This window comes from Nilaparvata lugens, chromosome 5, assembly GCF_014356525.2.
Source record: "Nilaparvata lugens isolate BPH chromosome 5, ASM1435652v1, whole genome shotgun sequence".
Taxonomy (NCBI): Eukaryota; Metazoa; Arthropoda; class Insecta; order Hemiptera; family Delphacidae; genus Nilaparvata; species Nilaparvata lugens.
In genome coordinates, this window is record NC_052508.1 from 30,075,228 (window position 1) to 30,089,223 (window position 13,996).

The 13,996-nt window shown below is 36.2% G+C and overlaps 2 protein-coding genes across 3 annotated transcripts in view; one reads left to right on the top strand and one right to left on the bottom strand.

The window, feature by feature from the left end:
- The window catches only part of LOC111055787 (sodium- and chloride-dependent transporter XTRP3), an 88,558-nt gene extending 80,604 nt beyond the window's left edge, over positions 1 to 7,954 (bottom strand). The window contains exon 1 of the mRNA XM_022343070.2: positions 7,795 to 7,954. The gene's annotated coding sequence lies outside the window, so the exon portion shown is untranslated. The remainder of the gene's footprint in view (positions 1 to 7,794) is intronic.
- The window catches only part of LOC120351318, a 44,557-nt gene that overhangs the window by 9,289 nt on the left and 21,272 nt on the right, over positions 1 to 13,996 (top strand). The window lies entirely within an intron of this gene.

Consider the following 13,996-nt stretch of genomic DNA (forward strand, 5'->3'; position numbering starts at 1 on the left):
CTTTGAAGCAATTCAGGCATGTTTTGTTATCAAAAGGCAACAACTGACAGGAAGCATAGGACATTCATCATAAGTCTTAAGTCTTTTATGAGAAGACGAGTACTGATGAAGATGAAGATGAAGATATGGAGGTGAAGTGTATAGTCGTCATCATTAATTTTCTGTCACTCTGTCAGGCCACAACAAACAGTCTCAACAGTCACCATCATCATCATCATCATCGTCGTCATCATCGTCGTCATCTTACCCTTGCCATTAATTTATCAGTTCAATTCCAGTCACTGGATGCCCTCCTTCCAGAACTGTTTCAACAATGCTTTTCTTTGCGCTAAATGTTATTCTTATACTAAGAAGAGGAAGATTGGTTTTTATTTATTGTTGTGAGATTGATTGGATTAATCTCGATAAAGTTTTAGAATCTTTAATTATTGAAGAATTGTTATGTGTGAACTGTTTAACCTTATGAACTGTTTAATTGCTCAATGAAGTACTCTTTGAATGTAAAAAAATCACATTAGTATTAGAAATACTAATCAAAACTACACAAAAAATGAGTTTCCAGATAAGTTGCGCAAGAAAAAATTAATGTCAACAGATATCATTATAATTTCTTTTGTATTATTAAATAGCTATTACTGCTACCAGGTAGACCAACTGTACGCGTTTTGAGGTCAATACTCGTGACCAGAACAAGTAGTACGTCTCTAACATGATGATTTAGATTCATCACTAAGTGCAGGTTGCACAAAAGCCGGTTTAATTTTAATCGTGATTAGTTCCATGAGAACCGATCAGAGAAGCATTTTATTCAAAAAAGCCTTCTCTGGCTCTCGTGAAATTAATCACGATTAAAATTTAACCGGCTTTTGTGCAACCGTGCCTAAGAGATTCTAAATATAATTTTACAGTATATTTGTTGTACATTTGCAGAGCTTCAAATCGACGGCATCATAATTATATACATGTATATGCTGGTGAAAACGGTAAATCTTTGGCGATTAGCACATTTAATGTAATCTTGTTATATTTGAAGCATCAATCCCATTTATTGGACGGTATCCAATCTTGACTACATCAACCTCAGGTCAGTCGAAATCATTCTGTATACTGAATCTGTATAGCCACAGGTTAGTAATGGTAGCAGAATAGTTGCAAAAATGGAAAATCATGATATCATCAAGAGATTAAAAGTTGTGAACCAAGATTTTCTCATTGCATAGTCGCTGAAAGATTTAATATTTATAGTGGTACTATGCTTCTTTCGTCATCTCTATCTTCACCGTTGATGAGGAAAAACATATAGAAACACTCACAGCTTGGTAGACGAAGAAATTATGTTTTTCCAGTGTAGTGTATTAGTATCAAGTATCTGTGTTTGATCGGAGCGAAGCGTTGACAGGGGTTGTGTGGAGGTGGGCGCTATCACCAGAGTGGGGAGGCAGTGGAGAGTGAAGATATGGAGCCAAATCTGCTGAGCTGGAAATCGACCTCGAACATTAGCGGCAAAAGCAAACACGTACAGGCAAGGACGCAGCCCCTGCCAGGCTGGCAAGCAGTGTTCAAGTGTTGAGAGTTGAGGCCAGGTTTAGGTGGACCTTGAATGGCTAGATGAGGCGAGGTAAGCCACACAGCACAATCCACAAAGGCTTTCTGTTGTTTAAGTTGCCGCAGGAGAAAGCTTTTGTACGGCTGGAATGTGGAGTATCCCCACTCACTCACACAGATTAAAGATAAAGTGTGGGTGTATCAGCCTCCAAGCTTGGCAGATTGTGGCCATCCAGATTTTTATGAAAAGAATTCCCAGCTTGAGTTGTGGGATAGAGCTCAAACGTGAATCAATAATAGGAGTTGAGAGACATTTGTAGCTTGATAGGGGGAATTGGGTTTGGGGTTTGTAGTAGGCTATAATTTACATTTTCTAAATCAATAAATGAAAATTATAAATGCGAATAATAAGAGTTATTATGAAATAATAAATCAAATATGACTCTAACTGCCAATCTATTGACTTCTTGGTTATCTTGCATAATTGAATAGGAAGGTACTTATTTATTTGGAATGATAGTGAAATAGTTATTTGTATATCTAGAGTGAAAAATACAGCTTTTTCTCCCTAAGGGGAAAGTTTGAAATTGAACAATAATTCCCCTGAGGGAGAAAAAGCATTTTTCACTCATTTCATTGAAATATACCCAATCTGAAATCCTCTCCCTGTCGTGATCGACGACGGCATCTACGTAACGAAAACCCAACTTTAGTATTATGTTTCAGAGAGTAAAGTACCGGTAAGTACTCTGGACAGTAGGCGGAGGAAAAAAATAGCAAATGTGAAATTCATCTTTTTCCAAAATTAAGTTTTCAAATTTTCAACAAAATGAAAACCACTAAATCTATCTTCTTACTAGAATAATATGATTACCCATTTACCACTGCTATCTACTAACAAAGCTCAGAAATATATAACTAATTTATTGATAAACATTCAAATGATTTGACGGAGGGGGACTTTGGAGTTGGGTCAGTTGTACCGTAGCATTCAATGTTCTGAGTCTTATCAGAATGGGACTTTCTGTTCGTGCGTTTACCGTTCTATCTAGGATTCTTTAAAAGAGTGACTTTCAAGCTATTTCTCATACTTTCTATACATTCACTATAATTCTCCTGACCTGACTATATAATTATCATGATTCTATATTCGTATATTGACCGTTTACTATGATTTTCCTGAAAATCTCCTGCTTCGCCAAATTATTTACTCAGTTTTGCACTCACTTTAAATGCCTTGCAAGTTTGTACTAAGAATTTTTTTTCAAATATATACTATTAGAACGTTCTAATGTTCTCAAGAGAGTTCACGAGAGCGTTGAATTCAGATGCATATCAGGTAAATTTTTCCAACCCTTCATTGTAACAAGTATTTTGAAGTTTAGAACTGTTCAACCGATTTTCTCTGTCAAAAACCTTATCCATTAGTCTTTCAGTTCATCTCATTTAGACGTATATATTATTCAAATATCCAGTTGATAATAGTACTCAATATGTTGTGTAATTATATTCTGCATTCAGTTTAATCTCTTGACGATCTTCATCCTTCAGTCAACACTTCAAAATGAGTTATTTGAATGCAAAATCTTTAAAAAGCTGTCACTAATAATGGATTTACGTTTCATAGATTCTAAAAATGTCATTGAGAGAAGAAACGTGAGACAGAAGTTTTGAATTCAACCTGTTTCTTCTCTCCAACACATTGATTTTTCCACTACACAACAGGTTTTCACGAGTAGCTGGGACGAACTTGCAAGCAGGGAGACAAAGAAATGATACAGCGGAGCGGTGGAGCAAGGGGTGACATCCATTTTGAAAATGGGTAGAAAAGAAATGATGTCAGGTATTCGACGCACACGCAGTGGTTACATTAAGGTTCACCTTGAAAGCTTCTCTCATGTCGCCTGTACCGCCAATCGATTCTACATCAGATAAAGCTTCAGTTTCCCGAGACAATTTGATTAGCTGCAGTAAAAGTGGCCAGACACCGAATCAATCAAATTGGTATTGATCTGTAACTCAGCTACGACCGAGCTCCATACACGATTTGATATCAGTTCAAGAAGAACTTTTCCAATCAGAAATGCTCTAAAAGCCGAGCGCAGACTGGTTTAAAAAAGCTTCAGTCCACTTGCTTTTAGTTTGAATATCATTTTTATTTATTACTAGCAGGTAACCCGTGCTTCGCAAGGGTCTATTTTAAAACTTGACAAACTGAAAACTTAACGTAATGAAATCTAGAAGAATTGAAAATAGGCCTATAAGAATCCTCGGTTTATTAAGAATTTATATGCAACATTTCAAGTAAATCAGTCCAGTAGTTCAGATGTGATGATGCGTCAAACATAATTTTACTATCATTTACACGTGTATACGTGTTTGAGCCAGTTCTATACTATAATAAAGGGGATGAATGAGAATAAATTTTGAAATGTTTGAGATATCGATGTGTGGTTTTCACCATACCTTTTCTCTGGAAATCCTGTATCGGAATCATGTATGACATGATTTTTGTATGACAATTGTCCATGCTTTTCTTGTAATGGCCTATGACATGTAATATATAAATAAATAAATAAATAAAATGTAATCATGTATCATATGCCTACCTTTCAATTAAAAAAAAAGAAGTTGGATTCAAAATGGCGAAAAAAATTTGGGTATGACGGAAAACCTGTTTTTATCATTTGAAATGAATCCCCAATCATACCTATCTTCTAATTTCCCTTTTAAGAGAAATATTCAGCTGCTTCCATACAACAACTGGAAGCATGACAAATAATTGAAAACTTAACAAACTGAAAACTTGATGTAATCAAATCTTAAAGTATTGAAAATAGGTCTATAACAATCCTCGGTTAAGCAGGAATCTATATGCTAAATTTCAAGTTAATCAGTCCAGTTGTTCAGATGTGATGATGCGTCAAACATAATTTTTCATACTTTACACGTGTATACGTGCATAATCCAGTTCTTTCCTTTTTTATAGTATAGAAGAGGATAGATGGATGGATGATTATTGTTATTTTACTAAACGATAGAATAAGTTGAATATTTTCCCTTTCAGAGGGAGTTTTGACAACCCACAAAACTCATTTTTCATTTGAAGGTATAACGAAAATGTGCATAGGACCTTATTTTTTTGCTCAGCTTGCCAAAATACCCCTCATTCCAATATTAAAATTTTCGACTGACTGTACAGTGAGTCAGTCATTCTATCAGGGCTCGAATAGTTTTGAAATTTTAATTTAATAAAAATGGAAGGGGATAATTTATTTATGTAAATATCAACACCTTTATTCAAAGACATATTAACTGCATGAATCTTCATATTGCCGATACAGCATTGATGAAACTGTAGACGTTTATTTTTTAGCACTTTGTCTCAAAAAACTGTTCTAGCTGAAGAATTAGTAATCCATACCACGTGTAGGCCTATACATTGCATCAGGAAAACGAAGAGATAATTTCTTTGATGCAGCTGTTTCACATTCACCATATTATTATACAAGGTTTGTGAAAATTAAAACATTTATTAAATATCAAAACAATATTATTATTATATTTAGGCTATAATAAAAATATCTAATATAATGAAAATATTTATCAATTATTATCAAAAAAATATTATTGAGGTTAAGAGGTATCAGGTAGAAAGCAATAATAGAACAGCTAATGTTCCTTTTTTAACTTCGATCATATTTCAAATATGATTTTGTTATTTTTTATGAAATCGTATGTACCATTAATGAAATTTGAACATTAATTTTGAAAAATCTAGTAGGAAAATTAAAATTTGGGCTTCCAGGTGCACGAGATTGATATTTTTTGAATATATGTGCAAAATTTGGAGATCTAAATCATTCCCGTTTCTCCGGTATGCAATCCACAAGTTGACATGTTTTGATGCGAACAAACACAACCCTACTCTCTCCCATTATATAGATGAGCTGATGAGCGTATTATATCAGAATATGAATAGAACATATTTTGGTAAGAATTTTTGAATAAAATTGATAATTAATTGGAAAATAAATCAATGTACAGCATAAAAAAATAAATATTTTCATACAAAACTTGACCACTTCAACATCCAAATACAGTTCTCAACAAAGTAAAAGTAGGCCTAAGTACTTTTGAATTGAAAACTGAACAAGGAAAAATCCTGATCAATTCAGTAAGGCCAAATTAGTAATTCAATAAGCATTCATGATATTAGTAGAGGTAGATGAATTCATGGTTGGTACATGAATTCTATATTCTATAAATGGACTAAACATACTGGAAACTACAAAGTAGCCTCATAGAAAGTAACCCTACTTATGAACTAACTTAAGATTAATTTTAGTCAAGGTTCTTATGGCTGCTGTATCTGCTGTTCATGAGATCATTTTCACAAACATCTAATAAAATTAGTGCATTACTCAGTCAAATAGCTACTGTCATCTACACTCAATAAAACAGGTTCAAGAAATGTTCCCATCTAAAGCCAAAACTCATGAATACATTTTTTATTACTCTACAACTGGAGAGCGTTTCTACAGAAGTTGGTGCGTAGGCGTAGCTCTATCATGAATCTAGTTCGTGATTGGTCTATCTCTTCTCTCTTGTTTATTACTGCATCCTCACTCTATTCGATTTCTTGAATTTCTCGCCCAATATAATCTTGATTTCCTCTCCTATTCATTTCCTGTCACTTCATACTCCTTTCCTTTTCTTTCCATCAATCTTCCTCCCGGTTCCACCAAAAATTTAGGAACATCTTGTAAACTTCAGCCAATCTGATCTCTTGTCAAATTTGAATGTTCTAGAGAAAATGTTCAAACAAGTTCTTAGCATGCGTCTAATGAAGTACCATTCAAAGTATTTGTTAAAGTTCGATGTATTCGGCTGAATCGTTTCTCAAATCTAGTGATGAATGATCAAAATACTCGTATTGTATAGATCAGTTAAGTTCAGTTACGATCAGTTATTTCTGACTATATTGAAAGAGTCCAATCCTTCGTCAAGTCCAAAGATGCTCATCTGTATTCTCCACCTACCGATAATTCGTTCAAAAATTTAATTTTGCCAATATTATCAACTTTCAAAGAATCTGCTGAATGGGCAGCATAATGCTCGATGCTTCATCAGCAAGTTATGTTTATTGATTACTAGCCGGTAACCCGTGCTCCACAAGGATTTAATTAAAACTTGACAAACTGGAAACTTGACATGATGAAATCTTAAGGGTTAAAAACAGGCCTATAACCATCCTCGGTAAATGAAGAATCTATATGCATAATTTCAAGTTAATCAGTTCAGTAGTTAAGACGAGATGATGCGTCATTCGTAATTTCCTATCCCGTACGTGTATAAGTCGATTCTTTCCTTTATTATATTATAGATAACAAAGCTGTCCTTGTCTTTTAATTGGAGATGGAACATCTAAACATTTAAATCATAAATAAATTGAACCCTTCCAACTGTATTACAGGGAATGTAAAAGTTTGAATAAGTTGTAAATCTATGAATAAATTTAATCAAAAAGTGGCGTCGTCTAGCAAAACCAAATGCATCATTGCCACACCTCAACGATTCGGACTAGATTCCATACTTAGATTTTATTGTAACATGAGCAATGGCGAGCAATAAGCTGTGATCTTCAACATGTTATGAGGTGAGCTTGAAATTCAACAATATCATTGTATTACGTATTCCATTCCATCCCGTTTCACAAATTTACAGTTCACTACCTTTTTGGCTCAACATCACTATAAATCTGTATAAGGTTTCTGGAGAACGATAACAACAAAAATCAATCAAGAAAGAGATTGATGAATTTATTGTTTGTAGTGCTATAATGCTATAAAAGTAGCATTTTCACTGCAAAAATTATCAAGATGAATGTCAGAATATATTAAGGGAATGAAAATAGGTGACATATAATGTGGATTGAATACAAGTGAATGGATACAGCATGTTATTTTATCATTAGTCAAATATCTCGTCTATTTGATAATAGGCTATAACAACCTATTCAGTGAATCTATTAGAACATTTTTTTTCGAGACAATGTAATGTGGTATACTAGAAATGAATTCATTCTTTTAAGCCGATGGCGAGTAAAGTTTCGATTTGAGGCGATATGATCGAGGTGGAAGGTACCGTAGCATGCTTGTATGAATGGATTGGTGAAACATCATGTGGATGAAGTGTGACAACAGAACAATGACAGCATTCATGATAATAAAAGTGATGGTGTGTCACCTGTTGGCACAAAGAAGGAAGGGTTTCAGCAGTGTGTCGAAGTCGGCAAGAGGGCCATAAGTGGGCCAAGGGGCGCAACGCAATGGGCCAAGGGGGGCACGGATCGGAGCAAGCAACAAGGAGAACAGCAGCGGCGCTCACAACAGGCCGACTGGCTCTGGACTGTGGAGCGTCAGGCGAAACACGGCGCAACGCACAGCAGAGCAGGATCACACAGAGTACCCTATCCTACCCTATCCTATCCTGCTCTCCTGCCACACCGATCAATAGTTTGGGCTCTCACATCGAGCGAGAGGCGAAGGGAACAAGCGCCCCTCTACAATTTTGAAAAACGCCTTCCCCCCATTTCCAGTGCCCCAAAATACAGTGTCTTCAAGCCCCCAATCCTCCTCCCCCCCACCCACGTCTGTACTCAGGATCGTTCCGCAGATAAACTTCCTACTGGAGCAGCGTTAGAGCTACCTACAAATTCCTACAATGCTAAGAAATCTTTGAATTTTTCGGCATTTTTCAATCGATATGCGGTCAAATCCTAACGATGTTCCAAAAGATGTTTTTTTCAAAGTAAGGATCTCGATGGACCAGATGGAAACAAGACGTGCATTCCATGCACGACAGGCACTAACTGAAAAGGATTTTGTGAAAATAGTAATTCGATGATTGGGTAAAGTACTTTCTCCGGCTCTAGTATATGAAGCATCAGTCCTCTTACCTTCAGAAACAAATTTGAAATCATCTTTAAAATAGCTCGGATTTCCTTATTTTAAAATATCTCTAACAAGCTTGACTATTCGAAAAAGTCTTTGATCGGAAAGTTTTAATGTTGGACTGGCAATGTGGGCAGGGGTGATATGCTCATGACGTTGTAGAGAGTAGACGAAAGTAGGCAATAATTTTGTCCACGCCGTAGTTTATCGTTCAGAGTGTCTTGCATGTCGTTGAGAACATAATTACAATACATTAAACGTGGGAAGATAAGAGATTAGACCAATAATAATTTAATGTTTCTAGGTTTCTAGGGAGTATATCGTTGATTTTCTTCAGTGAGTGAATGACAGATAATACTTTTTACATGTCTTGTTCACTTGTTCTGACCAGTCAAGAGTATTATTCATAATAATGCCGAAATTTTTAACTGAGCTACAGTAAGGAATGTCATTACCATCTACACTAATCTTTTGAATCGATTCAAGGTCGATATTGTTTATAAGAAGAGGATAACCTTTTATAATGGGTTGTGTTTTGATGGGATTGAGCTTATAAGGTCATTTTTCTTTATCCATTCAACTATAAAATTGATATCTTGATTCATCATATATTCTGTTTCATTAATTTTGGTTAGGGGACAGCTTAAATAAATTTGGAGGTCATCTGCATATTGATCGATTGATTGAGTACTTTATATATGTAGATTACAATATATACATTTATATATAATAGCTTACAATACAGCAAAAATATAGATGAATTTACATAATATATATAGACTAAGAAAATAATTATTGAACTGTATATGATATGAAAAAAACAATTTGGAATAAATATAGATAATATTGTTATGAATCTACATAAATTAGCGGAGCTTTGGACATATCAATTTCCTCATAACAATATTCATCATGAAATTCAATGAGCATGAGATACACTAATCGGCATTGAAGAGCGCCAGTATTGTAAAATTGCGGTTATGTTTGATAATGCACAATTTTACATCAAAAGATCCCATTCTGAAAGTATTCAGGATAAAATAATTGAATAGTGCCAGTCTGTAGAAAAATGAATCCTCTTCAAGCTCCTCAATTTCATCGAGAATTGACTCACCATCGAAAAGTTTCACCTAATTAAAAAGAAAGAAATTTTGATTTTTTTATTTTTCCATTATTTTTCTGTTAATTTTATCACTCACTAACTAGAGATTAGTGCAAGAAAACAACAAGTTATTGGTATAGAATATTGTAGAAAATTTTATCCTCTAAAGCCCTGTAGTCTCAAATTCACTCCGTTCTATTGAAAAATCTCTTGAATTCTGGAGAGAGGATGAATTTCTTGAAATCTTCGGCTTCTTTGAACTTACCTAATTTATTTCAAAACTATTTATTCATGATTCAATATAATGCACGTGAAAGGTGAACTCCTGGTCCACAATTTGAGACCAAATTCAATTCTCTATTATCATGGGCTTCCGAGGTGGATGGCATTGAAAGCAGAAAAAAACTGTTTTTATAATAGTTTTCCCCGAAAAGAACAGAACTGTTGGTTCTATAGTGAGGTACAGTAGGTTATAATGACAGTGTTTGGTTATTATTGTTTATTGTTTTTGAAGGGACGGATTCAAGGATCCAAAGGTTCAAAGAACCCCACACGTCAACCGAAGCTTATTGTGTTCCCAAGTAATATGTTAGTTAGGCAAACCAATACCTATGTCCTTTACAAGAACCAGGAGTTTTTCCTTATACTAACATTCCATTCATCACCTGGTTGCAATCCTTTTCGCAATCCAGTGTTATATGCTTGGCAGTCTCTTGTGACTGATTAGTCCTCGTGGCCTACGTGAGTTCCACTCCTGGCCTTCTTTGTAGGTCCTTCCGCTGAGGAAGGGGCGGCCAAGTTGCCTCTAGGGCGCCCGGCCACCCTTGACTGAGCCTCTTAACCCACAATTGTGCCTGGTTTTCACCCATCACTGGACTCTTGGGCTTTTTCTTTTTGCCCCTCCGAAACTTTGCAGGGTCAAAAGCCTCACCACTCCCAAGACGTTTTGCCTGAATGGCCGCCCTTCTTTGAGCAGTGGTGAGTTTTGGGCTCTCCACCCACAAACTCGTGATCTACGTGAGTTCCACTCCTGGTCTTTTTGTAGGTCCTTCCGCTGAGAGAGGGGACGCCAAACTGCCTCTAGGGCGCCCGGCGCCCGGCCACCCTCGACTCAGCCTCTTGACCCACATGGGTCTTGATCTTGGGTCTTGGTCTTGTGCCTGGAGTTTCGCCCATCTCTGGTCTCTTGGGTTTTTCTTTTTGCCCCTCCAAAACTGCCCTAATGGGGCAGATCCCGTGGGTTTGAAGGCAAGGCAACTTCTGGAGTTGCCTTGAGGTCCATTTTAGTCGCCTCCTACTGCAAGCATGGATACTGTGGGCGAATTATGGATTTCAACACATTCTTGAGTATGATGATCGATTCAAAGCTCCCTCAACCCACAGGGGGCAGTGTTTGGTTAGCAATGGTATTGCTATCCTTGTCTATCATTCAGCAAAGCGGATGGCGCCATCTATTTCTTGCTTTGCTCTGTTGCCAGATCGTCTTTTACCAATGTAGAATTAATAATTAATAAACAAAATATTTCATTTTAATTATGTAAATCTATATATAAAAGCGAAATGGCACTCACTCATTCACTGACTGACTCACTCACTCACTCGCAGAACTAAAATTCTACCGGACCAAAAACGTTCAAATTTGGTAGGTATGTTCAGTTGGCCCTTTAGAGGCGCACTAAGAAATCTTTTGGCAATATTTTAACTCGAAGGGTTGTTTTTAAGGGTTTAAAGTTCGTCATTTAGCATGTATATTCTTCTTCTCCCAATCTCTTAATTATAATTGGAATTTCCATATAATATGTTACTATAGAACTATAATCTAGATAGAGTACCTCTTCGAAACAGTTGTTAACTGGCAACTAAATTAATAATTTTGTCTGGTTGGCATTAAGTTGAGTTGACATTGTTAGGTTGGCACCAAGTTGAAGATTTAAATGCATTTATCGCGGAAAAATTGATTGGGCACTGCTACTTCAATCCTGGGAATATTATATTACTAGCCGTCAGGCTCGCTTCGCTCGCCATATCCGTTTAGCCAGACGTTTTGTCTGGACCCCCGACTGGATTGTCCTAACATATGATAAAAATGCTCAAATGAAAAATGCAGGCGAGCGAAGCGAGCCTGCTTATCTTATTCTTGGACGATCCAGTCGGGGGTCCAGGGGGCGGAGCCCCCTGGCTAGACGAATATGGCGAGCGAAGCGAGCCTGACGGCTAGTTCATTATAAAATTATCTATATAAATAAAAATCGAGCCTCAAAATTTTGACGTTCAATAACTTTTTTATGTGTGCACCAAATTTGATGATTTTTTAGTTGTGTTCGTTATTTTCAGGACCAGGTTTATGGCCTACCAAATTTATAATCTGACTTCAGGACTCTTTCCTACGATCTTTCAAAGTTTACATGTTATCCTTAAGGCCATTCCACACAGCACATGGCGTGCGTGGCTGGACGCACGCCACGCCGGCCACGCTAGCCACATGCCAATTCACACCGCCACGACTGTTGCGATGCTATACCGGCCACGTTTCCCGTCAGTATGTAGGAAGATGTCAACTCCGATGGTCCCGTGGTGTGAATCTGGATTTTCTTGTGGCTTACCTTCAATTCAATTCGTTTATTTCCACTTGGCATACAATACATGTACATATTTATATTTGATAAATTTGGTTTGATGACTCCAACAGCAGCGGTAGTAATGATAATGAGCTGGTTTTTTTGTATTCGGTGACAGCATGGGACCAGTGGGTACATCCAATCAATAAAAAAAGGAAGACCTATGGCAAATTCCATCATTTAATGCGCGACCTTTCGGCTGACAATGATAGTATACGTTCTATACGATAGTATACATCTAGTATACGTTCTGTGCATGCTCGGACCAAGACGTGGCCGGACACGTTTGAAAAGATCGCTCAGAGAGCGAACGGTAGCCACGCGTGGCTAGTATAGCAAGCGTTGCCGCGTGGCCGTGGCTGCTATGTGAATTGCTTCATCTGATTAGCTGGGAAGCGATGTTTTGAAAAGTAGCTAGTGTGCGTCCAGCCACGCACGCCACGTGCTGTGTGGAATGGCCTTTATGGGAGAAGATTTGTGAGCTGGCCACACACAGAAATAAAAATCAGCTGTTATAATCATTGCGTCATCCAACAGCCGTCAATAGATAGTAGACAAGAGTGTGTGCTGCTCCATAACCACTCATGTATTTTATTCTAAACGCCCAGACTAAAAACAAAATGACTGTTTTGTGTGTAACCATCCAGCAGTTTCATTAATCGATCTTTTCCAATACTTAATTCACCGAGAATGGTGATAGGCCTATTTTCAATTCTTCAAGGTTTCAGTAGCTCAAGTTTTTATTTGGACCCTTGCGGAGCACGAGTTACCTGCAAGTTTTTAATAAAAGTTGGTATTTGAAGTTATTACTGATAAAATTATCTAATTTCATAAATTTATTAAATTTACAATCGTTTAATAATATAGTGAATTCAACTGGCAGAGTGTTGGATCTTGTTCTATCAAGTATAGGAGTTGATGTTCATCAGGAATTAGATGCTTTAGTAGCTGTTGATTTGTATCATCCTCCATTGAATATTGTAGTTGAGATACCAAAGAGCCGTTTTATAGTTGCTAGGCGTGAAAATATGCCTCAAAAAATAAATATTTTGTATTTAGAAGAGCTAATATGTCAGAACTTAAAAAAATATGAAATGAATTTGACTGGAGTCAGTTATATGAATTAGATGATTTAGATATGGCAGTTGGATATTTTTATAAAATTATGTTTAAATTGTTTAATCTGTGTATACCATTGAAAGCACTAAGCCCTGAAAAGAAATATCCAATTTGGTTTTCTCACGAAATAATAAGGCTTTGCAAGAAGAAGAAGTTCGCAAGAAGAAGAAGTTTGCAAGAAGTTCGTGCAGATCTTAAAATTAAAATTAATGTAGCATATATTAATTATATTCGAAATGTGGAGAATTCACTTTCTAGAGATGTAAATTCTTTCTGGACGTATGTAAAATGTTTGAAGTCTAAAACAACAATTTTGAATGAGATGACATATTGTAATGTTAAATATGAAGGTAAAAAATATTCCAGATGCTTTTGTCAATTTATTCAAATAAGTGTACATGGAGGAAGATGTTAAATATAATATTGAAGATTTACTCAAAGATAATAATACTTTGTCTCAAACTGTAGGTTTCAATTTAGGAGAAGTGAGTGAGATAGATGTAGCTAACGCTTTCAAAGATTTTAAGAATAAAAGAAGTAGTGGTCCAGATGGTATACCTACCTATTTCTTTGAAGAATTGAAGAATGAACTAAGTTTGCCATTATTGTATATATTTAATTTGTGAATTAGTCAGTTTTCCTCTTCTCTGGAAAGA